Below are 24905 nucleotides of genomic sequence, written 5' to 3'. Positions count from 1 at the left end.
ATAATATAACCAAAAATATAAATATGAAAAATGCTTATAAATAAAAAAATTATCCAACCCCGACTGACGCGAATGACTTGGTGAGATTAAGTGATTTAACACAATATATATATATATATATATATATATATATATATATATATATATATATATATATATATATATATATATATATATCCTTAAATAAAACGCCCGTGTTTTCCAAAGATACCGAAGTGTTGCTTTTATCTCCAGGTCATACAGAATTCACAGTTCGAATTAAAATAATTTTTTTATAAAGAAGGGCGTATCGTTTGTATGAGAATAGAACAATGGGGGTATGATATGAAGGATTTAGGGTATAATTGGTCATTTAAAATTGACTTAAAAGACCTGGAGCAATTAAGTCAGTCTTGTAAGGAAGAATATAATCCACTTGGTATGGAGAATGAGTTTTCTGGACCCACGATTAGTAAACAACAAATAAAAGAATTTAATAAGGGTAAATATAATAATGGTTTTGCCTTAGTTTATATCATGAAAACAGAAAAAAAACAGGATTATATATAATAAGTAGGGAAATACAAAATGATTTAACTCTGGGAAGATGGGGAGGTGTTTCATGCCATAATATTATTCTAACATATATTTCTAATACATAAATGATGGCAAGAAGGCTTCAAGAAAATTATCATTTCTGTGTCCAAGCATACCTTCAAGAAAAGGGTATTCGGTATTTTAATAAATATGTTCTCCAACATAAGAATGAGGTATTTTCAATAAAAGATTGGCATTATGCTGATGTTGATAAACCGACAACTTTAGATTTAATTAGAATGTTAAATAATGAAAAAATTATAAAGTTAAGAAAACGTAAGGCTCTTTTAGAAATTCAAAAGAAATTTTATTGGTTTCCTGTTGTAAAAAAAATTATTTTGGATACAGGAATAACAAGAAATCCTGATGAATATATATCAATGATATTCTATGGGGTGTAAGCGATTCTAGGTTAGTAAGGGACGAGGAATTTGAAGAGAGAGAAGAAGAGGTAAAGGAGAAGAGAGAGAAGGAGGAGAGGGAGAATAAAGAGGAAGAGGAAAGGGAGAAGAAAGAGAAGGAGAGAGAGAAGAGAGAGAAGGAGAGAGAGAAGAGAGAGAAGAGAGAGAAGAGAGAGGAGGAGAGGGAGGAGAGGGAGGAAAGAGCAAGACTGAATAAATATGAAAATATGGAAACCTGTGAGATTAAAAAAAAGATTGGTTGTATTACAAAAAATAACTCAACCTACCGAGGAGGAAAACAAAGAATTGACAAGTCTATTAGAAGTATTTTCGACAAGACTGTTGACATCGTTTTCATGGAGAGGATATTGATGTTAATTAAAGTTTTTTTGTTTTTTCTTAAATAAATGGAGGAGAGAGTGAAGACATTTCTAATGATTCGTTATGTTTTAAAAATTAAGATTCAAATGTGCATGTTGGAAACTAAAAAGGTTTTTGCACTCTTGGAATTTTTCTCATAAATAAATGAGTTATTGTCTCAAATGTAAAAAGAAAACTAATACAAAAAATATCTCATATTTTAAAAGTAAAAATAACAGGGTTATACAAAAAGCTATATGTTCGGTGTGTGGTTCAAAAAAAATCAATTTATCTCCAAACACAAACTCGGAGGAGATATCCAAAAGTTTTTATCAGGAAGTAAATTTACAACTACTGGAATACCGGGGGAATTACATCTACCAGGGTATTCTTTCTCTGGTCCAGGCACAAACTTGGATAAAAGAGTAGATGAGGCAGACAATCCTAAACCATGGAGCAAACCCATCAATAGGGTTGATGAAGTGTGCATGAGGCACGATATTGATTATGGGAATACCACAACGTTGGAAGAAAAACATGAAGCCGATAGAGAAATGTTGTATAATTTGTCTCTGATACAAAATCCAATCTTGAGAGAAAAAGTTGATAGGTTCATCGTGAAGAAGATGATCAGTGCTAAATTGAAACTTGGACTTGGAAATTCAAAAAACTTATAGGCTCTAATGATGTCATTAAGACTGAAGAGCAATTACCTGATGAATTACATCAACCAATATTCACAAAGTTTCAGAGAAGGAAAGTTTATTCCAAGGAAGTTGATTTATCTGGTCCGCTGATTTGATGGAACTCAATAATGATAAGGGGTACAAGTTGTATGCTTTAACCGTTATTGATTTGAGAAGTAGATACGCATGGGTTGTCCCTTTAAAAAACAAAACAGGTAATACTCTTATGTTAGCCTTTCAACAGATATTTAATAAAAGTCAGATAAAACCTAAAAAATTGTGGACTGATGAGGGTAGAGAGTTTTATAACAAGACATTTATGAATTTTCTAAAAAAATAAGAGGATTACATTATACAATGCCTTTAATGAAGGGAAGGCCATTGTTGTTGAACGTTTTAATCATACCTTAAAAGAGAGACTAGATAAAAAATTCACACAACTCGGTTCACAACAATGGTCATCTTTTATTCAGGATATTGTGGATAAGTATAATAATACGATTCACACGTCAACAAATATGAAACCATCAGAAACATTTACAAAATTAAAATATGAAAAAGAGATTAAATGTCAGAAAACCTAAGTTCAAAGTTGATGATATCGTACGAATATATAGGTGCTAATCTCATTTTGAAAAAGGTTACATTAAACGATGGACGAATGAACTTTTTAAAATTGTTTATGTAATAGATACGGTTCCTTGGACTTATAAGATATATGATTTAGAAGAGGAAGAGATTTTAGGTTCATTTTATTCACAGGAATTACAAAAGACAAAGATAAATTGAAATTTTTTGACTCCGCCCCTTTTTGACTCCGCCCACACAAACCCCACCCACATAAACCCTGCTCCACACAAGCCCCACCCCACACAAGCTCCAGACACAAGCTCCACCCACATAAATCCTGCCCACACAAACCCCACCCACATAAACCCCACCCCACACAAGTTCCATACAAACCCCACCCCACACAAACCCCACACAAGCTCCAGACACAAGCTCCACCCACATAAACCCTGCCCACACAAACCCCATCCACATAAACCCCACCCCACACAAGCTCCACACAAACCCCACCCCACACAAACCTCCACACAAATCTCCACACAAACCCCACCACACACAAACCCCCCACAAGCTCCACACAAAAACTCCACCCCACACAAGCTCTACACACACACAAGCTCTACACACAAAAACCCCACCCCGCACAAGCTCCACACACACAAACCCCACACAATCTCCACACACACAAACCCCACACAAGTTCCACCCACATTCATCATATTCACATAATTAGTGATAAGTTAATTAGTTAATTAGTTCCCCACACACAACATGTTTATTTAATTAAAAAATTCTCCACCCATCCACACAAGCTCCACCCATCCACCCATCTCTCCACCCATCCATTTATCCACATAAACCTCATCCACATAAACCTCTCCCACATAAACCCTGCCCACACAAGCCCCACCCACATAAACCCTGCCCACGCAAACCCCACCGAAGCCCCCACCCACATAAACCCCTCCCACACAACCCCCACCCCCCTCCTCCCCCCTGTGCGCCCCCACCTTGACCCACCACCTCCCTCATCCCACCCCACCCTTCCCCACACATACACGGGGAGGGGATGGGGTGGGATGAGGGGGTGATGGGTCGTTGGGGGAGCGCACCTACACCCCCCTCCCCCCCTCCCTCTCCTCTTCATGTCTTGATTCTTTTTTTGTAATTCAAAATCAAGTAATTGTAATCAAAAGAAATATAATTAATCAAAATTGAAAATATTAAATATTCATTTGCGAGAATGTATAATCTTTCCCAGCAATCTTCTTCAGATGTCTTGTGATTTCGAAACTCAGACACCATATTCTGTTTTGAAACAAAAAGTGGATAATAATTGGGTTTTATAAAGATAATTACATGGTAATGTTAATAAACCTGGTGTTGGTTCTAAGTTCAAGCCTCGTTGACCACTGAATTAACACACCAGGAGGCCGACTCAGCCTGTCATCCTTTCAAGGTCAATAAAATGAATTCCAGTGTACTGGCAAAACCGCGTCCAAACTAATGATGCAACCAACATAAGACGACATTCTAAAGAGAGAGTGATATTAATAAAAAAATAACTAAATAATAATTCAGAAACATTTACCTCCAGAAAATCATGTGTTGTACCAGATTGCTTCAACAGCTTATGTTGTGTGATCGAGCTGAAAAAAAATAAAATAATGAGTCAAGGGTATAGATGGAGAGACAGGCAGAGAGAGGTAGGTAGAAAGACAGACAGAGAGACAAACAGAGATAGAGATACAAAGAGACAGACAGGGAGAGATAGAGGGAGACAAACAGACAGGGACAGAGACACACACACACGCGCGCGCGCACACACACACACACACACACACACACACACACACACACACACACACACACACACACACACACACACACACACACACACACACACACACACACACACACGTGTCACCGTTGGTTTAACTCATTCGAGATCAGAGGCCATCATAAGACTTCGTACCAGTCATTAAAAATGTTTTTCAATTATCTTCTAAGATCATTGACGTCTTCAATAAGAGCATTAATTTCATGCACCTCATCGTGATATGTAAACTCCACTTCTTCCAAGGACCTGCCAGGAAAAAAAATATATATATATATATATATATATATATATATATATATATATATATATATATATATATATATATCTTCTTCTTCTTCTTTCGGCTGCTCCCGTTAGGGGTCGCCACAGCGGATCATCCATATGATCCGCATAGCGATTTGGCACATGTTTTACGCCGGATGCCCTTCCTGACGCAACCCTGGTCGCCTCTGATGACACAGGGATACTATATATATATATATATATATATATATATATATATATATATATATATATATATATATATATATATATATATATATATATATATATATATATATATATCAGGATAATCATGATTTAATTTATAATCAATTGCTTCATCGTTCAAAGAGGAAACCATAAACAAGCTTACAAACTTTGTGGTGAGCTGTTTTCTTCGTCGGAAGAAAGAGAGTCCATGTCTCAGTATTTTTACCATTGGTACAAGGTGGCAAAAAGATCAGAGGTCTTGATGAGACTTCCTCTTCAATTAGAGCATTAATTTCATGCACCTCGTCGTGATATGTAAAACTGCTCTTCTTCCAAGGAACTGCCAGGAAAAAAAATATATATCAGAATTATCACAATTTAATTTATAATCAATTGCGTCATCGTTAAAAGAGGAACCCATGCACAAGCTTACCAACTCTGTGCTGAGCTGTTTTGTTCGTCGGAAGAAAGATCGTTCATGTCTCAATTGTAAAAAATGAAAATCCCGTCTTGCAGAAACTTTGTCTGGCGAATCACTTATAAGGCAATGATGAGGAAATTGCCTAATCATCAGGTGTGGCCACAGGAAATGACGCTTCGGGAGAGACAGCTTGGAAAATAATTGGGCGATATATTCTCAAATTGTATGAATCATTTTCAAAACATACTTAAAATGCCCTAAAATGATTTTGATTAAACTTATGTTGAAAAGGCTGTTAGTGTCCTGATTTAAAATATAAACACGAGGCCTTGTCTCTCACAGAATAGTTCCTATTTTTTCACAACATGACTGTCCAAAAACACTTCCTCATTTTCACGGCACGAACTGAAAACATTTGAAACAAAACTCGTGGTTTATGCAAAAAAATGATATGCAACTCAGGGGGTGGTCAGATGAGATCAATGAGAGAAGTTTATCATTTCATAATGACACAAAAGGGGTATCTTGAAAAATATAAAGATTCAAATGTTTTATTTTTAAATATTTTAGATGGGGATTATTGTGCAAAGAAAATTAAACTTTTGAAAGAATTTGAGAATGAACAAATCTTTGTAGGTTCAATGAGTGAGCTAAACAATATGCATTGGTTATTTGAAAAAGAGTGTTCCTTGGCTTACATGTTTCAGATATTTCTTCAGAATCACCTTTAACAAATCACATTACTACTTTGCTACTTGAACAAATCTTTATCTTGTTGCATTGGTTATTTAAATAGAGTGCCCAAGGTTAAAAGGGGAGACAAATAAATATACCTTAGGATAAAAAGGCGGTTTACTTTTTAGGGGAAAAAAATGTATCGCTGAAAATCTCCCATTCACTTACATGGGGAAAAGTGAGCCAGAATCAGTATACTCACCCTACTAACGTTGTTTTGTTATATAATCCATAATTATAACATAGTACAAGGTGCCCTCGCTTTACTTTGTGCTGGTTAACGTTGCTTTGTTATATCATCCATAATTATAACATAGTACAAGGTGCCCTCGCTTTACTTTGTGCTGGTTAACGTTGTTTTGCTATATCGTCTATAATTATAACATAGTACAAGGTGCCCTCACTTTATTTCATCCTGGTTAACGTTGTGTTGTTATAACATCTGTAATTATAACATAATACAAGGCGCCCTCACTTTATTTTGTCATGGTTAATGTTGTTTTGTTATATCGTCTATAATTATAACATTATACAAGGTGCCGTCACTTTACATTGTCCTGGTTAACGTTGTTTTGTTGTAATGTTCATAATTATAACAGAATACAAGGTGCCCTCACTTTACATTGTCCTGGTTAACGTTGTTTTGTTGTAATGTCTATAATTATAACATAATACAAGGTGCCCTCACTTTACATTGTCCTGGTTAACGTTGTTTTGTTGTAATGTCCATAATTATAACATAATACAAGGTGCCCTCACTTTACATTGTCCTGGTTAACGTTGCTTTGTTGTAATGTTCATAATTATAACAGAATACATGGTGCCCTCACTTTACATTGTCCTGGTTTATGTTGTTTTGTTGCAATGTCGATAATTATAACATAATACAAGGTGCCCTCACTTTACTTTGTCCTGCTTAACGTTGTTTTGTTGTAATGTTCATAATTATAACATAGTGCAGGGTGCCCTGGCTTTATTTCATCCTGGTTAACGTTGTTTTGTTATATCGTCAATAATTATAACATAGTACAAGGTGTCCTCTCTTTACTTTGTCCTGGTTCACGTTGTTTTGTTATATCATCAATAATTATAGCATAGTACAAGGTGTCCTCACTTTACTTTGTTCTGGTTAACATTATTTTGTTGTAATGTCTATAATTATAACATAGTACAGGGTGCCCTCGCTTCACATTGTCCTGGTTAATGTTGTTTTGTTCTAATGTCTATAATTATAACATAATACAAGGTGCCCTCACTTTACATTGTCCTGGTTAATGTTGTTTTGTTGTAATGTCTATAATTATAACATAATACAAGGTGCCCTCACTTTACATTGTCCTGGTTAACGTTGTTTTGTTGTAATGTTCATAATTATATCATAGTGCAGGGTGCCCTGGCTTTATTTCATCCTGGTTAACGTTGTTTTGTTATATCGTCTATAATTATAACATGGTACAAGGTGCCCTCACTTTACTTTGTCCTGTTTTACGTTGTTTTGTTATATCGCCTATAATTATAACATAGCACAAGGTGTTCTCACTTTACTTTGTTCTGGTTAACATTGTTTTGTTATATCATCGATAATGATAACATAGTACAAGGTGTCCTCGCTTTACTTGTCCTGGTTAACGTTGTTTTGTGGTAATGTTCATAATTATATCATAGTGCAGAGTGCCCTGGCTTTATTTCATCCTGGTTAACGTTGTTTTGTCATATCGTCTATAATTATAACATAGTACAAGGTGCCCTCACTTTACTCTGTCCTGTTTAACGTTGTTTTGTTATATCGTCTATAATTATAACAAAGCACAAGGTGTCCTCACTTTACTTTGTTCTGGTTAACATTGTTTTGTTATATCATCTATAATGATAACAAAATACAAGGTGTCCTCGCTTTACTTGTCCTGGTTAACGTTGTTTTGTTGTAATGTCTATAATTATAACATAATACAAGGTGCCCTAACTTTACGTTGTCCTGGTTAACGTTGTTTTGTTGTAATGTCTATAATTATAACATAATACAAGGTGCCCTCACTTTACATTGTCCTTGTTAACGTTGTTTTGTTATATTGTCTATAATTATAACATAGCACAACGTGTCCTCGCTTTACATTGTCCTGGTTAACGTTGTTTTGTTGTAATGTCTATAATTATAACAAAATACAAGGTGTCCTCGCTTTACTTGTCCTGGTTAACGTTGTTTTGTTATGTCGTCTATAATTAGAACATAGCACAAGGTGTCCTCACTTTACTTTGTCCTGGTTAACGTTGTTTTGTTATATCGTCAATAATTATAACATAGTACAAGGTGCCCTCGCTTTACTTTGTCCTGGTTTACAATGTTTTTGTGATAACGTCTACAATAACAACGATCTTGAAATGGCCTAGGTGGCCAAATTGTTGAATTAGAATACTCCAGGCAGTTTAACTAACACTTGCAAAGGTTTTAAATCACTTTTTCTTTGTTTAAATCACTGCTTCAGCGTCGGTAAAACAAACAAAAAGCATTCCTTTTCCACCAAACCGCACGTCCCACCAGACCGGGGAAGAGTCTGCTTGCCCTCTGCAAGTCACGAGGCAAAACATGAATATGTATGAAGCAAAACATGAATATACATATTACATTAAAACTTGGTTACAGCAGAACAACAACAACAACAACAACAAGTACCTGATGATAAAAAAATCCTTTTTTCGCTGTATCACTGCAATTTACATCCTCCTTGACTCTTGGTGGTCGTATGGCAGCTTAGTTGCCGGGGTAGCTTTCATTTCTTGAAGCACGACTGTCTCGCTGATGCAGTGCCCCTCTACCAGTACACACTGGAACTGGTACTCATTTCGCCGACCTTGGAAGGATGACAGGCTGAGTCAACCCCCTGGTGCTTTGACTCAGGACCCTAAAATCCCAAGCCGCCACCTAACCACTGAGCCAACACCAGGCTTCTTGACTCCTCATTTGTGAAGTGCAACATACCGTCTTTTGATTTAATCGGTCAGCGAAGCAACAGATCTGATATATGCTTGTGCGACAACAAATCAAATTGATAAAATATAGCTAATGATAAAATGTAGGCAAAATATAGAATGTTGAGTTATGATGTTTCTATTATCATTTATCAAGAGATAAACAGAGAGTGTTATTCACAGATGTGCATTGATTTTACAAAACCACCCCAGAAGCTTCTCCTTGTATCATTACATTTCAGAACCTTCTCTGCTGGAGCGTTTATAACTACACCTTGTTCCTGGTTGGCAATAAGTTGCCAAATTGTCACCAGAGATATTATGGAGGCGATGTTAGTGGCAGATTGTGCAACATGAATACGAGACTTTCAAAATGATGTATGAATGCTAAACGAGGTATTTTGCACATGCGGTGTGTGTGTGTGTGTGTGTGTGTGTGTGTGTGTGTGTGTGCGTGCGTGCGTGCGTGCGTGCGTGCGTGCGTGCGTGCGTGCGTGCGTGCGTGTGTGTGTATGTGTGTGTGGAGTGACTCGGTTCTGCAAGCAGGCAATTTTAACCTTCCGTTGTTAGTGCAAAATATATATTTCAAATTATCCTTTTCACATAATTTTCAGCATTTAGACAAAGGAGTGGCAATTTTAAAATGGCTAAAGATAATTATTAATTATTCTGTTCCTAAACGTAAGTCGGACTCATGGAAATACCCTGTAGGAAATATGAGAAATATCTGTGGGTGAGAGGTGTCGAGTTCCTCACTTTCCTGTTACTGCAAGCTTGCGGTGGCAATGGTTACAGCACACGCACGCACACACACACACACACACTTCTTTTACCAAGAGATGCAAAAATCGAGTAAAATTTCTCTTGTTGCCCTCACTTGTTGCCCCCAGAAAAAATAAACAATATATATATATATATATATATATATATATATATATATATATATATATATATATATATATATATATATATATATATATATATATATATATATATAATGGCCCTCACAGCCCATAGAGCTCCCACTCCCACCCCCACTCCTCCCACTTTCCACCCAAACATGATTAATAGTAAAATCATCATTTAAAACTTCCGCTGGGCTTGCCAAACCCCGTATATTACCTTCCTTCACTAACAGGGAAGATCGGGGAGGTCGGATACAATGCGCTGTCCACAGCCCATCCACAGGTCTTGCATGGTCCATACCCTCGGCATTTTGCAGTTGGTGGATCTGAAAGGTCTCATATTTTTGTGCGAGTTCAGAAAGTTCTCCAACTCTTTTGTTGTGCAGAGGCACACCCTATTCTCGCAGGTATGTTTCCAAGTATTTTCAGCTTCTTCATCAATATATTTTGTTGCCCCGAACACAGCCGTTTCCCGTGGTTGCTGTGCATGCACAACGAGCATTCTGGGGTGGATTACTTCATTTTAAAAGTCCCGTATTAGTGAGTACATCCTACATTAAAAGAGAACCTTATTGAACGATAATACCAACATACAGTGGAATTTTCTTCAGCAAATAAGATGTTTAATTGAATAACTACATGTCCTAATGACCTAATGGCTGGCAGAAGAGTGTCATCAAGTGGCTGTTCCTAAGATTCGCTATGATTTATAATGAAGTTATTTTGGTTGCAACATGACAGCACAAATGTATTTAATATTACAGACATTTCACCATAAGCACTGCTGTTAAAACCTATATAAATGTGTGTAGCTCACCATTCCACTCACTGTCATTCAGACTGTCGTATGCACTTGCAAAAGCTTTGACTCTGCTGTCATAAGAGAATAAAATATTCTGTAGATTCACATACAAGTTCTTCACTTTGGAATCAATTTCAATCCTTAATGGTACTCCGATTAGTTGAAGCTACTTTCTGTTATCATTCACACCTATAGACTTTCATATTACTGTCTTTAAAAGATGCAGAGGAGGTCATTGTGCCATGCAAGCCTCAGCTGGCATTGCCAACATAAGGTTGTTTGTCCATGCACTGTCTTTTTGAATGCTGAGCCTCAAGCATGGAAGCAGCACATACTATTTTTGAAATCTTTGGTATGACTCTGCCAGGGTTTGAACCAGTGTTCGATGCTGATTGCCCTCCTATTAGCCTGGCCAACACTACAGCACCAACATCACGCCCCATAACCTCAAAGTCTGCCCAACTAAAATCGAATTCCTTTGTTGTCTTTACATGTGACAGATAGTGTTCGAAACGTTAGAACCAGCGACCTCCAAGATTCAGAGCAGATGTGGTCTAACTATGATGCCACAGTTACTGGCTACCACGATGCAAGCAAAAATAATTGAAGATGATGCTTATGTATTCTAATTAAGTGACAAGGAATATGACAGCGAGAATAGCAAAGTTGGGTGTTTTCAAGTGTGGGTGATGAAAGTGCGGTTGCAGTTGGTGCAGGCGACTTGGGTGCTATGGAAGCGGATGCTGATGGGGGTGTTGCAGGTGGATGTGAGTGTTTTGGTGTGGATGATGTGGGTGCAGCAGTGGTGGACGTTGGATGGAGATGAGAGGAAGAGAGGCAAGGGAGATGAGGCTATAAGGTGTGTGGACACTCAATCTTTTGGCAACGAACGAAAAAATTGGATTTGTGTTATTTTAGAGGGGCTGAGGTGAGGGATATTGATGGATTATTGGATGACGTTTTGTCTGGTTATGGTGGAGGGACATTGGTTGTGATGAATCTGGGTGCTAAGAATGTGGGAAGAATATATTCAGAGGACTTGAAGGCTCAGTCCGAATTATTGGGTTATTGATTGAGGGAAAGGTGTTTCAATGCAATATTTTCCGGGATTCTCCCGAGAATGTGTGGCAGTTGGGAATTCACAAGTAAAGATAAAAATTAACCTGTGGTTCGATGAATGGTGTGAGCAGCATGGATTTGAGTCTTTGAAGCACTGGGAGTTGTTTATTGTGCAAAGTGAGAGTTTTCATAATGATGGCGCTCGACTAAACAGAAAGGGGCAGGAAAGTTCACAATGGAAATTGAAGAGGGAATGAAGGATTTTTTATATTTTTTTAAAAACAGAGAAAGGTAGAGATGCTGTATAAGGGGTAACTGCTGCTGAGGCATGGTTGGTGGGGACAGGTAGCAAAGGGTGGTTATTGGAGAGAGTAGATGGAAATAGATGGTAGAGTATGTGGAAAGGGTAATGATGGCATAGTTTAAATAATAAAAATCTCAAGTCGATAGTGAGAAGCTCCTCCTAGAGTTATTTGCTGGAGCCAATCAATGAGGCATGAATACTCAGGTCCCACCCCCTCCCTGACTTACCCGAATCCCATACCCAGGAAGATAAGATGGACATTAAGGTGAGTGTCGCATCTGTTAGCTTTAAATGGTAGACATTAAAGATCCTACGATGTATTTCACGGAAGACTCAGGGAGTTATTGCTGGCAACCGAAACAAATTCTCAATTCCTTCGCTGAAATTTTTGCCAAAAATCACCAGGAAATCAAGGAGGTTATACCAAATACTCCTTAAACAAAAAGATGATCAAGCAAGGTCTTCATCCTGCAGTGAACTAAAAAAAGGTGGAAGAACAACAAAATATTTTTGTACATGAAAAATTTTCTAGCTCACTGATAGGGACAGAACTTAAGGTTGTGGATCTGCTGCTTGAAGAAATTGTGAAGTTAAAGAGTTGCTCGCTCGATGATGAATGGAACTGAGCTGCTGATTGTATCAGTCAGTCAATCAATTAAAAAGGCCAACTAATTGTTGTCATTTTAATTATTTATTTTTTGTGGAAATATTTGTTTGCCTTAAGAATGTGTGGTTTGGTTTTCGGTTTATCTGCCTTGGTTGTATGAGTTTTTTGTTTGAATTATTGCCTGTCTCAAATTGTTTTGTTGAAGAGCAATGCAGATTGAAGGATTTCTCCAAACATACATATATTGTCATGTGCACAATCTGCCCACTGAGGGTTGATCCCAAAGAGACAGGTTCATGCATGTCACAACCCACAGGTTATGCAGATGGCCGGTTAATATTAACTAGCATGGGGGGTCTAAAGTAAACTGTTCCAACTGTCTACCTGTGGCAGTCTTTAAAGGTGCTGATAATTATTAGATGATGATAAAAAAAATTTTATCAATTCAGAGCCCTCCAGGAAAGCATAACAAACCAAAACTGTTTTAGAAATGTAGCACGATGAGAGACAAAGCAGACAAGTCTGATGGAGCCTGATGGAGTATTGTCCGTAGCCTGATGGAGTACTGCTCTGCCCTCGGGGCTGGTGCTCCTGCCTCCCACCTTTCTCGACTTCACGCTGTCGAAACCAGGGCTTTTAAGATCATTGGCATCTCCCGCAATGAAGCTGAGTCTTTGGGCCTCTCACTCAATCACCGCAGGTTGGTCGGTGGTCTTTCTGTCTTCTACCGACTCCTCTCCAGCCTTGCCCCCCCTGCTCTCTCTGCGATTTGTCCCAACCACATTTCCACAGGGCGCTCAAGGTCCGCCAACAACCCCCTTCTGGTAAAACTACCAAAATCACGAATCACTGCTCATCTTCACTCTTTCATTCCTCTTTTTTCCCGCCTTTGGAATAAACTTCCTCACTCTATTCTTTCCCATTCTTCCCTCCAGGCTTTCAAAACAGCTGTTCACCACCACCTCTTATCTTCCCCCATCCAAATCCTCGATCTTTTCTACCCCGATAATCCACCCAAGCCCACTTCCTTCAATTCTCCTGCTTTCCTTCCTGAAAGTCCCTGTAATGTCCATCTTCTCCTCGCCATGTTCCCCGTCCCATCCCCATCCCTCTCCCTTCCACAGTTCACCTGTGTCTGTTCCCCAATGTTTTGTCCCTTCCACTCCCGCCCCTCTTGTCTCATGCCTCCTTGCTGTGAGTTGTGTGTTAGCTCTCATACGAGCCTCGACCAAGGTATACAAAAAAAAAAAAAAAAAAAAAAAAGTGGTATTAGGGAAAAGCAATTCATTAATTTGCAGGATTTGCACTCCGGCCACCGTAAAACTCTTCATTCCGCAAAACACAAAAACGCAAAGAAATCTGAAAACCCACTCCGTAGGAGTACCTCCTGTGCAGCTTCCCTTCTCAGGGCAGCTCACCAGATGACGGGATTGGGGCAAAACCTTCGGGATCCACAATCTTTGAGGAGATGAGGGAAACCACAGGGTAACATTCCCGAGTCAGATTGTGGGAGAGTGTGACGGAGTGGTGCGGAGGTGTCGTCCACCAGACGGCGGTCTCCTTGGGTTAACCTGAGGCGGTCCCTTCGGGTGGGTGCCTGGAATGTCCTATCCCTAAGATAGGATGATCACCTGCCTCTGTTATCATCTGAGCTCAAGCATTTTGACATTGCAGCACTCTGTGTAGTTCGGAGACCGGATTGCGGTGAGATCATGGAGGGTGGTTACACCTACTGTTGGTCTGGTCGTTCTGATGGTTAACCTGCCCAAGGAGTTGCTGTAGCTGTGTCCAATAAGCTGACCCCAATGATAATTGAGATAACACCGGTCAACGAGCGTATGAGGAGATGAAGGATTTGTCACTGCTTGGGTGTGATTTCCATGGTCTCTGTTTATGCTCCGACTGAGGCGAGTGATCTCACCATGAAGGACACATTCTTCGCCACGCTCGAGTCTGTGGTTGATCAGTGCCCCAGACGAGATACACTTCCATTCTTGGGGGATTTCAATGCATCGACTGGAACTGATAGGGATGGTTATGAGACACGTGTTGGTCCCCATGGGTCAGGTACTGTGAACCTGAATAGCACTAAGTTCCTTGACTTTACAAGAAGTCATGGACTTGGGGTGGCCGGTTCATGGTTTCAGTGCCCACAAGCTCATCGCTGGACTTGCTATTCTAAACGCTGGCGGTCTGGCAAAGGATATTGACCATATCCTTGTTGAAGGTCACTGGAGTATGATCCAGAACTGCAGGGCCTACCGGAGTGCTCAGTTCCTCAATACTGACCACTGGCTTGTAGCAACTCTTAAGTTGCACCTTAAATCAAGAAGAATGGTACCATCCCAGTCTAGTCTAGATGTTGGCAATCTCAAGGATGAGAGGGTAGCTGAGGAGTTTGCGAACAAGTTGAGTGGAGATTTGGGGGGTCTGGGTGCTTTGGGAGGTCCTGAAGAGTTGTGGAGTGCCTTCATGACCACCGTCATTGATGTTGCTGGTGGATGTCTTGGAAATCACCGTTGGGCAAAGAACGATTTTGTCTCTCAAGCGACACTGGATACCATTATGCAGAGTCACAGGGACAGGCTTAATGGAAGAGGTGACCAGTTCAGGGAGCTGAGGCATAAAAATGTACGTGCGCTTAGGGTGGACAAGCAGGCCTATGTGCAAGGAATCTGTGAGGGGGTAGAGCACACCTGTGGTCAAGTAATTCTCATCCTGCTTATAGGGGAATTTGCACATTGCATTCATCCAAGCCCATCCCTCGGTGTACTGCATTTAGAACAGAGGGTGGTAGGCTCTTGACAGAGGAGTCCGAAGTGAAGGACCGTTTGGCCGGTTACTTTGAGCAGTTGTACCAGGCTGATCCACCAGCTGTCGAGTTGTACATCAGGGGTGTTACAGTAACTGTTGCTGACCCTCCAATCAACTGTGGTCCACCTTCGCTTGTGGAAACACAGGCTGCGGTGAACTGGTTAAAATGGGGTTATGCTCCAGGGATCTGTGGCATCCATGCTGAACTTCTCAAGGCTGGTGGAAATGCTGTACTCATGTCGTTGCATGCAGTTCTGCACTCCGCCTGGAACACAGGCATCATCCCAACTGACTGGAAGATGGGCCTTGTTGTCCCTCTCTGGAAAGGGAAGGGTGATCGCCAAGATTGCAACAACTACCGAGGGGTGACGCTGCTCTCAGTGCAGGGCAAGGTCTTTGCTCAGATAATTATTGATAGGGTTCGCCACCATATTATTGAGCACCAGTATCCAGAGCAGTCAGGCTTTACACCAAAGACATCAACGATTGACTGTATCCTTCCTCTTTGGGTCCTCACCAAACGCAGACGAGAGTTTCAGCAGTGGCTGGTTGCAGCTTATGTTGACCTCTGTAAACCATTTGATTCAGTGAATCGGGATGCCCTTTGGAGGATTCTTGTTCTTCATGGGGTGCCACCAAAACTGATCGATCTGATGTCTGAACTCTGCTCTGGTACCGAGAGTGCTTTGAGATGTGGTGGAACCATCCCTGACTTATTTCCAGTTGTTACTGGAGTTCGTCAGTGGTGTGCACTGGCCCCCACACTTTTCAGCACTTGTATGGACTGGATTATGGGGAGCATTTCAGAGAGATCAAGCTGCAGTGCGTCGTTTGGGAATGTCAAAATCTCTGACCTTTATTTCGCAGATGATGCAGTCATCTTTGCAGAGACTTTTGGGAGCCCTCAAGGTGCTGAATGAGGAGTTGGATCCGCTGGGATTACGGGTTTCCTGGGTCACAACTAAGATCCAGGCTTTCAATGTCTTCCTGGATGCTGCTGTCCTGTTTGTATCTGTGTGGTGAGGAAGTTGAGGTCGTAGAGAGATTCACTTACCTTGGCAGTGATATTCATGTCTCTGCGGGGTGTGAGTCAGAGGTCAAGAGACGTCTGTGTCAGGCCTGGCGAGTCATGGATTCAATGGATAATGGGGTGTGGCGCTTCCGATACCTGTGTGGGAGGACGAAAGTCCGAGTCTTCAGGTCCATGGTGCTTCCAGTCTTGCTCTATGGATGAGAGGCTTGGATTCTGACCAAGGATCTGAGATGGAGACTTCATTCCTTTGGTACCAGGTCTCTTTGGAGAATCCTTGGCTATTGCTGGCCAGACTTTGTGTCCAACAAGCGGTTGATGAGAGAGACTCAAATGAGATTTGATACCAGCATAGTCCATGAGTGTCAGCTCCGGCTGTTTGAACATGTGGCTCATTTTCCTGACACTGTTCCTTCTCACCAGATTCTCTCAGCGAGGGAGTCTCGTGAGTGGAGGAGACCAATGGGATGACCACGTGCCTCGTGGTTGCAGCAGTTTGATCGGCATCTCACAGAGATGGTGATGGGCCAGGCATCTGCCTGGGGGATGGCCAGACGGGGGTCCTCGGAGTACCTGTGGAAAGTGGACACAGTGACGCGCTGCTCTGGCACATGCTCCCATACCTGACCTGACCTGATTTTGTTAAGATGAGACCACAAAAGGACAGACCTCAGGATAACAGACAGCACTATACGGGCACTCGGAAGAGCGTGCACCTCCGCCACGCAATACCTGATCCAGTGGAATATATCGGGCCAAATAAATTTTTATATATCATGATATATATATATATATATATATATATATATATATATATATATATATATATATATATATATATATATATATATATATATATATATATATATATATATATATATATATTGGCCCAATCCAATTTCTCAATGGTGAAGAATCACGTAAAAATTTTTAATAAATTATCATATCTGGATCTGGACTGGGATCTTCCATTAAATTGAATCACTGTGTCCTTATCACTCACCCAACCTGTACTCCAAGTTCGTTCGAATCTTTCCACAACTTTTTGATATATCATGCTACATATCATTTTGTGCCCTACCTCACAATGGTGAAGAGTCACTTTAAAATATTCCAGTATCCGGATACTGATTTGGATCTTCACCAAAATCAACTCAATTTATCCTTATTACACACACAACCTATCTACCTAGTTTCGTCCAAATCCGTCAACAACTTTTGAGATATCGTGCTCACAAACAAACAAACAAACAAACAAGAAAAAGACACCATGCAGAGCATGATACTTGCAAAATTCCCCCCCCTCTCTCTCCAAAGGTTGCCATGGATAGATGAAATTGCCCATTTTATTAAGATTAAAATTGACAATCTTAATCAAAGCTCAGGTAATTTGGATGAAAATGGATGATTTTTCAGATTGAAATTGATGCTTTTTGAAGTTTGACCTTGATCTTCGACCTTTTGACCTCAAAATAGTTGCTTTCCCAATTCAGTGATGGACTATTCAAATCCTGTTCAACTTTCAAGATAATAGGATGCAATTCGTCGATTTTTCAGTTGATAATAATTGATGATTTTAGAAGTTTGACCTTGAGTTGATGTTTGACCATTTGATCTCAAAAGTAGTTGGTTTTTCAATTCAGTTACGCAATATGCGAATCTTGTTTAAATTTTAAGTCAATCGGATGAAAAATGATGATTCTAGAAATTTGAACTCAAGATCACCTTTGACCTTTGACCTCAAAATCAATCGGCTTCTCTGTTGAGACTGACTACCTCTACAACTTAGTAAGGCTTCATGACGATACGTTTAGAATTGTTACCTTAGCCGATAAACAAACAGACAAAGACAGACAGAATAGCAAGATGATGACGTCGTGCAGAGCACGATACTTGCAAAATCTATAAAACAAATTTGAACTAAAAATAATTGGTGGTTGAATTGAATGACCAAATATGCAACTCCTCTTCAAATTTCAAGTCAATCATATGAAAATTGATAATTTTAGAAATTCGGCCTATGTTGACCTTTTGGTCGATGTGGACCTCCAAAATAATTGGTGGTAGAATTCAGTGACCTGAAATATAAATCATCTTCAAATTTCAAGTCAATTGGATGAAAATTGAGGATTTTAGAAATCCCACCTAAGTTGTTCAACTTTGGCCTATGTTGACCTTTTGACCGATGTTGACCTCAAAAATAATTGATGGTTGAATTGATTAAGCTCATGTGAAAATCCTTTTGAAATTTCTGGTCAATTGGATGAAAATTTGATAAATTTGTTGACCTTTTGACCATTAAAACAATAAGCTTCTTGCTTAATATAAGACAAACTCTACCATGTGATGAAGTTTCGTGAAGATCGATTTAAAATCGTGACCTGTAGGTAGGTGATTGACAGGCAGCCAGAATAACAAAATCGACTGATCAATATACTTTAAAAATCTCCGATTTTGCAAGTGACAAACAGACAGATAGGGATGAAAACATAATCCCCGTCCACCTTCAGTGGCCGAGTTAACCCGATCGACACTCGTTGGAGCGCATATCCCTCCGCCAGGCTGAAAAGTTTACGTTTTGTATCTGACTGAAAGGCCGGATGCAGATCCAGCCTTTAACCAAAATTTGATCGGCTTGTTATTGTCACCTAATCAACTTATCCACCAAGTTTTATCATAACCCATACACAACTTTTTGAAATATCGTTCTGTATATCGTTTTAGCCGTATTTTTCAATGGTGAAAAATTACTTAAAAATAAAAATATATCGTATCGTATCTGGATCTTCACCAAAATCGAATCAATTTGAGCTAGCACTGAGGATCCAGTAATGAGCTCCCATAGAGTTCGAGAGAGGGAGAGAGGAAATAGCTCCTCCTGCTATTATTAGGTCGTCCGCGAATCCCCCCCCCCCACCCCTCGAGGCGATGCCAGCACATTCTAATGGAATAACCACTGGCACTGCACCACAAGCCCGGTAGCAGCCAATCACATCTCCTATGGGCATGTTGTGTGCCCGCTTGTGATAACCACTGCTCATGCGTGTGGAGCACCAATGGGACCCTAAATGAGGAATTTCCCCACCAATCGTGTGCATGTGTGGGAACGATATTGGAGCCAATCAGAGGCCCTGATATAGCAGCCTGGTCACTGAGGTTCACTGCCATCACCATGACACCCTGAACCTGGCCCAAGCATGAACTGTTTTCACATGGGGGAGATGTAATTAACCTCACTAACTATTGAATTTGAACAAAACCATCCCCCAGTATTGGCATGAAGGACAACTTCCCATAAATATTTACCTTATTACAAAAAGACCTTCTTCTCATTTTGTTGGGGGTGTGACTATGCCGCTGATGCTGTGGCCCTATACCATTACACTGGTCCTCATTTCACCGACCTCACAAAGATGACAGGCTGAGCCAACCCAACCTGATGTTAATTCAGCAGCCAACAGGGCTCTAACTCAGGACCCTAAGATCCCAAGCCAGCCACCCTAATCACAAAGCCAACACCAGGCTTTAACATCTCATCCATTGCATTCTGAGTAGTAGCCAAAGCATGACTTTGTGATTTTCTCAGGATGCCAACGATAACTCGCATCTTCTTTGTCAAAATACATTTTACATCCACCAGATAATGCTTGTCGACAAATCCCGAGTTTAACGACTATCTAAGGAACAGTGGAAATTCTGTTGGAACATCCTGGCAGTAAAGCAATTTGACATTCCATATTCCTGTCAATAATTCAACCCAGTGTAGTGACTTCACAACTCAGAGCTGAGGGTGCAACCTCTGCACCATCCTGCCTGGGGGAATGTAGAGATTACAACTCATAATTTATTAAATAATATAAAGGAACATCTACTCCTTTCTCAATCAAACCTTGTAATTTGGTATGGCAGAAGGCAGGGAATTTCCACACAAAAGACATAACTGAGTAATTTATGATTTTCATAGTATTGGGGAAAAAAAGAAGAAAGTTAGTCAGTTATTTGTGGTGTAGTTACAATTTGAGAGGGTTTCAAATCCCTCATGCAAACATAAACTTTGATCTAAATATAACATTTGCTAATTTGAGCAAAAATATGTTGATGTCTGTGCCAGTGACTGATGGCCTGTTAGACGCCCAAAATTCCGAAAGCCAAATTCACACTCAACGATACGTTAGATAGTTTTGAAACTGATGTATGACATCTGCCAAATCTTTTATATTTTTGATTTAAACACAAAACTCAAGACGAAGAAAACATTGCACATTCATGAGACTTCATAAATCCCATTGATTCAGTTCACTGTGATGTTTTTGACATTTTTGTCGTGAAGAAAGCCACATTGAAAACACCCCCCTCCTCATGAATTATCCCACTAACCCCAGCCCAGACCCAACCCTGAAAACAGAATGGAAAAGTCAGCTGAAAAAGGACTACAGTCGATCTGCGTCAGCGGGAAAATCAGGACATTAACTTTTCTCAACCAAAGTCGAGAGGCTTTATTAACCGTCATTATAAAAAGGTGGAAGCATATCTCTATCTCCATATTCACATCCCTATCTCTATCTCCATCTCCATATCTCAATATGTCCATATCTCTATCTCCATATCTCCATATGTCCATATCTCCATCTATATATATATATATATATATATATATATATATATATATATGTATATATATATATATATATATATATATATATATATATATATATATATATACATATAATATATGTCACACACACAAACAGCGTTTACACTGGAACATCGGTTTGCCTTCTTCCCATGGTGGTTAACATACCTTTCTCAACATTTTTCAGCAAAATTTTTTCTCCCCTACAACAGAGGTGACTGTAAGGGCTCCAAAGGCCTCGTGAATTATACCAAATGGAATAAGAATGCAATTGGGTGTATGGATCTCAGATCACAGTACAACTTTGATTGCAAAAGTACTCATGTTTATAAAAGTTAGTAATTCCCGAAGTATCGCCAAAATTAAGGAGCAATGGAGCCGAGACTACAAAGACTTAACTTTCCTTGTCTAAGCACAGCTCGCAGGGAACGAACTCTTCAACCCTCATAATACTTCAACAAATTGCGACAAAACTGTGACATGTACGTATATACATTTCAGTATTAACATCTTAGCCAAGATATGACCTAAAATATGGTGATAAATGCATCATTCGCTTTACTCTGCAATTATGGCTTTCAAATGAAATAGTCGTCGATCCACTGTATGAAAGCCAAAAGAAAAGGTCATTCCAGTAGACACACCTACTCTCAAGCCTCCCAGAACACACCGGTCTTGGGATAGGTCAAGTTGACTATTTTTGAGGCTAAAAAGACCCATGCCTTTAACTGTCACCTTTCAAGTTTCGTCCCATTAATATATAACAAATGTCCCCTGCTGTATTGCTAAGGTGTCCGACCGGGCTCAGCTGAATAGCTCTGGTGTTCGCTTTTGACATGACTGAAGCCTTTATAATGAGGCAGTTACAATCGAAATCAAATCTCACCGGATCCAGAATGGGGTCATGAAGATGTCTGTTGAAAATATAGAAGTATATATTTTTTTAGATGCACACATTGATATAAGGGAGAAATACTTGCATCACAAAATATAGGTGTGAGTTCAAGACAGCTTGAGAATGGATAAGACAAAGAGAAGTTGCTGTCATCGAAGGTGGCTATTTCCTGCCAATTTCACCTTCAGTGCAGGCTATCACACAGCACGGAATAGCTAAGAGTCTTTTCAGCAGGAAAAGGTTTCAAATGGAGAGAAAAGACAAGACCATTTGACAAACATATTATGCAGAAAATCTTCGGGCACATGCTGTGAATATCAACATTGCAATTCAAATAAAGAACATCCAGTGCACTGCATCTATCTTGCCAACAAGAGAGGGCTTGGATAATGAGAGGGTTGGACAATTAAAAATATGGAGGAGTATAAGGGTGGGGAAAATCTGTCCAATCAATCATTACACTAAAGACTCATCACTAAGTTATTTTATAGTAAGGAGTAACCTAGCTTTAAACCTAGTGAGGCAATCCTGTCAGAACAAAGGAAGATGTGATAAGTTATGTATATAACAGATGCATATGCATAAATTTTAGCAACATTGTGTGACAGCACCATATATTGCCTGGGGGTGGGGGCTAAGGTGGGACCGGTCAGATGGAGTCCAGCCATCTGTTTGTGCAGTGTGGAGCTATGTACCCTCAATTTTCAACCTTCACACTCCACTATACATTCTGAAGACTTGCCCTCTAGCTTACCAGCATCTGGTCTCTTCCCCGCCACAGTCACTGAGCACACTTCCCAGAGCAAAGAGAGGACGGTTTGTGTTGAATATAAATAATCAAAACATGATAAACCGATTTATCAGCTGTAGAATTGAGCCCAGGTGCGTCCAATTCATCACACTGTCGTTTCCCTCTCTTGTATTTCAGGAATCAGAAGAGCACTTGAGAGGTGAAGCATCGGACCTTTAACGCATCAAACGCGTGCTTCTTGCATCGACGCATCCAGAATTCCCTTTCATCTGGCCCGCCAGGCCAAGAGCGACTCGGAAGATGGATGACTGACACCATGGTTTCGAAGGAAGCGTGTTTCACAAACTAACCTAATGGACGTGTGTGCATGCCCAAGCCTTCTGAAACGGGATTGTCAGGCAGCTGAGGCCTCCAACACGATGGGTCTGAGATCAAGCACCATGCGCGCTCAAATAACTCCACTTGTATAGACACAAAGCCTGGATTTCCCGAAGAAACATGGCTCAGGTGTTCCATACTTGGACAATCATTTCAACAACCAAATTTTGGCTAATTAATCCCTCCCTATTCCCCGCATGACAAACGTTTAATCAGCTGGCACCACTTCGCATGAAGAGTAACGGCTCTAATCAAAATTGCTTCATTCATGACATGGTGAGCGGAAATAGCAGCATTTGTTATGCCTGATCATTGGTTCTTAAAGTTCATACATTAATCACACAGACGTGTGCATGGCATTCTGCTGCATGTGGGCAGCCGAGCAGCAACATGATACAATGGGCCTGCCAGTGAAGCAACCGTTTGGGGGGAAAAAACATCTTCATTGTGATAATATCATGCACTTTATCCTCGACCGTGGTAACTGTATTTAGAAATTTAACCTGGTTTGGCTCAAGCCCAGTCAAGCCAAGAGTTTTAGCAGGATTCATTTCTTTCTTCAAGCCATTATTCATGCCAATTCAGGCAATTTTTGGGGTCAAAAAATCGATTGGAGTCAGACTGGATGAATTAATGTCAGAGCATAGTAGTGTCGTTGTAATGTGACAAGGGATGGGGGGGGAGGGGGAACGTATTATTTATTTATTTATTTATTGGAAGAAAAAGAATCACTTTCTACTTTAGACTCACCAATCAATCTGAACCAATAATCATGCACATATCTGTTCGAGCAAATACCACCCGTTGCTTCGCTGATGGGAATACTAAAGTGGGGAGGGAGAAAAAGAAGGGGTAAGAGGGAGAGAGGGGTGAAGGTGGGAGGGGGAGCGAGGAGGGGTGAGGGATCGGGGAGGGGTGGGGGAAGAGAAGACAGAATGTGAGGTGAGAGGAAGGGAAGGCAGACGTGCGGTGGAGTGTTAATTACCACCAAGACGTATCCGGATACAAACACCACCCGGACGTGTCTGGAGCCAAGCCGGCCAGTGAGAAACACCACATGGACACGACCTGATACAAAAATAATAATGTGAGTCATATTCAATCCCATTTCTCATATTGATTCGATTCAGAAAATGCTGATTATACACAGCCTTTTAATGCATTACAAAGCAGGTCGCTCTGCTTGCAACACAGGTGAGACTAAAAGGGCATTTGATAGAGCGCATACCTCCGCCACATAATGCCTGATCCACGAGAACATATCTGGCGCAATACATTTTTGAAATATCATGGCACACAGTACTATATCGATTTTAGCCCAATCTCTCAATGGTGAAGAATCACTTTGAATATTAAATTATTCTCGTATCCAGATCCGGATTTGAATCTTCACCAAAATCGAATCAGTTCGTCCTTAGCACACACGCAACTTGTCCACCAAGGTTTGTCGAAATCCATCAACAACTTTTTGAGATATCGTGTTATATGTCGGTTTAGCACGATCTCTCAATGGTGAAGAATCACTTACAAATTTCCAGTAGTCGGATCCGGATATTCACCAATATCTAATCAATTCCTCGAGGTAACACACCCAACCTGTCAACCAAGTTTCACCGGAATCCGTCCACAACTTTTTGCGATATCATGCTATATATCAGTTTAGCCCAATCTCTCAATGGTGAAGAATCACTTCAAAAATT

At 40.1% G+C, this 24905-nt stretch overlaps 1 long non-coding RNA gene across 1 annotated transcript in view; it reads right to left on the bottom strand.

The window, feature by feature from the left end:
- The window catches only part of LOC147008637 (uncharacterized), a 48996-nt gene extending 26129 nt beyond the window's left edge, over positions 1-22867 (bottom strand). Inside the window, exon 1 of the long non-coding RNA XR_015053195.1 lies at positions 22831-22867. This is a non-coding gene — a long non-coding RNA (uncharacterized LOC147008637). The remainder of the gene's footprint in view (positions 1-22830) is intronic.
- Positions 22868-24905: the final 2038 nt, after the last annotated feature.

The sequence above is a fragment of the Eptatretus burgeri genome, chromosome 18 (assembly GCF_056783735.1).
Source record: "Eptatretus burgeri isolate ZD-2024b chromosome 18, Ebu_testis_v1, whole genome shotgun sequence".
In the NCBI taxonomy this organism is placed as follows: Eukaryota; Metazoa; Chordata; class Myxini; order Myxiniformes; family Myxinidae; genus Eptatretus; species Eptatretus burgeri.
The sequence above is the reverse complement of the archived record's forward strand: the minus strand, read 5'-3'. Positions and strand labels throughout refer to the sequence as shown.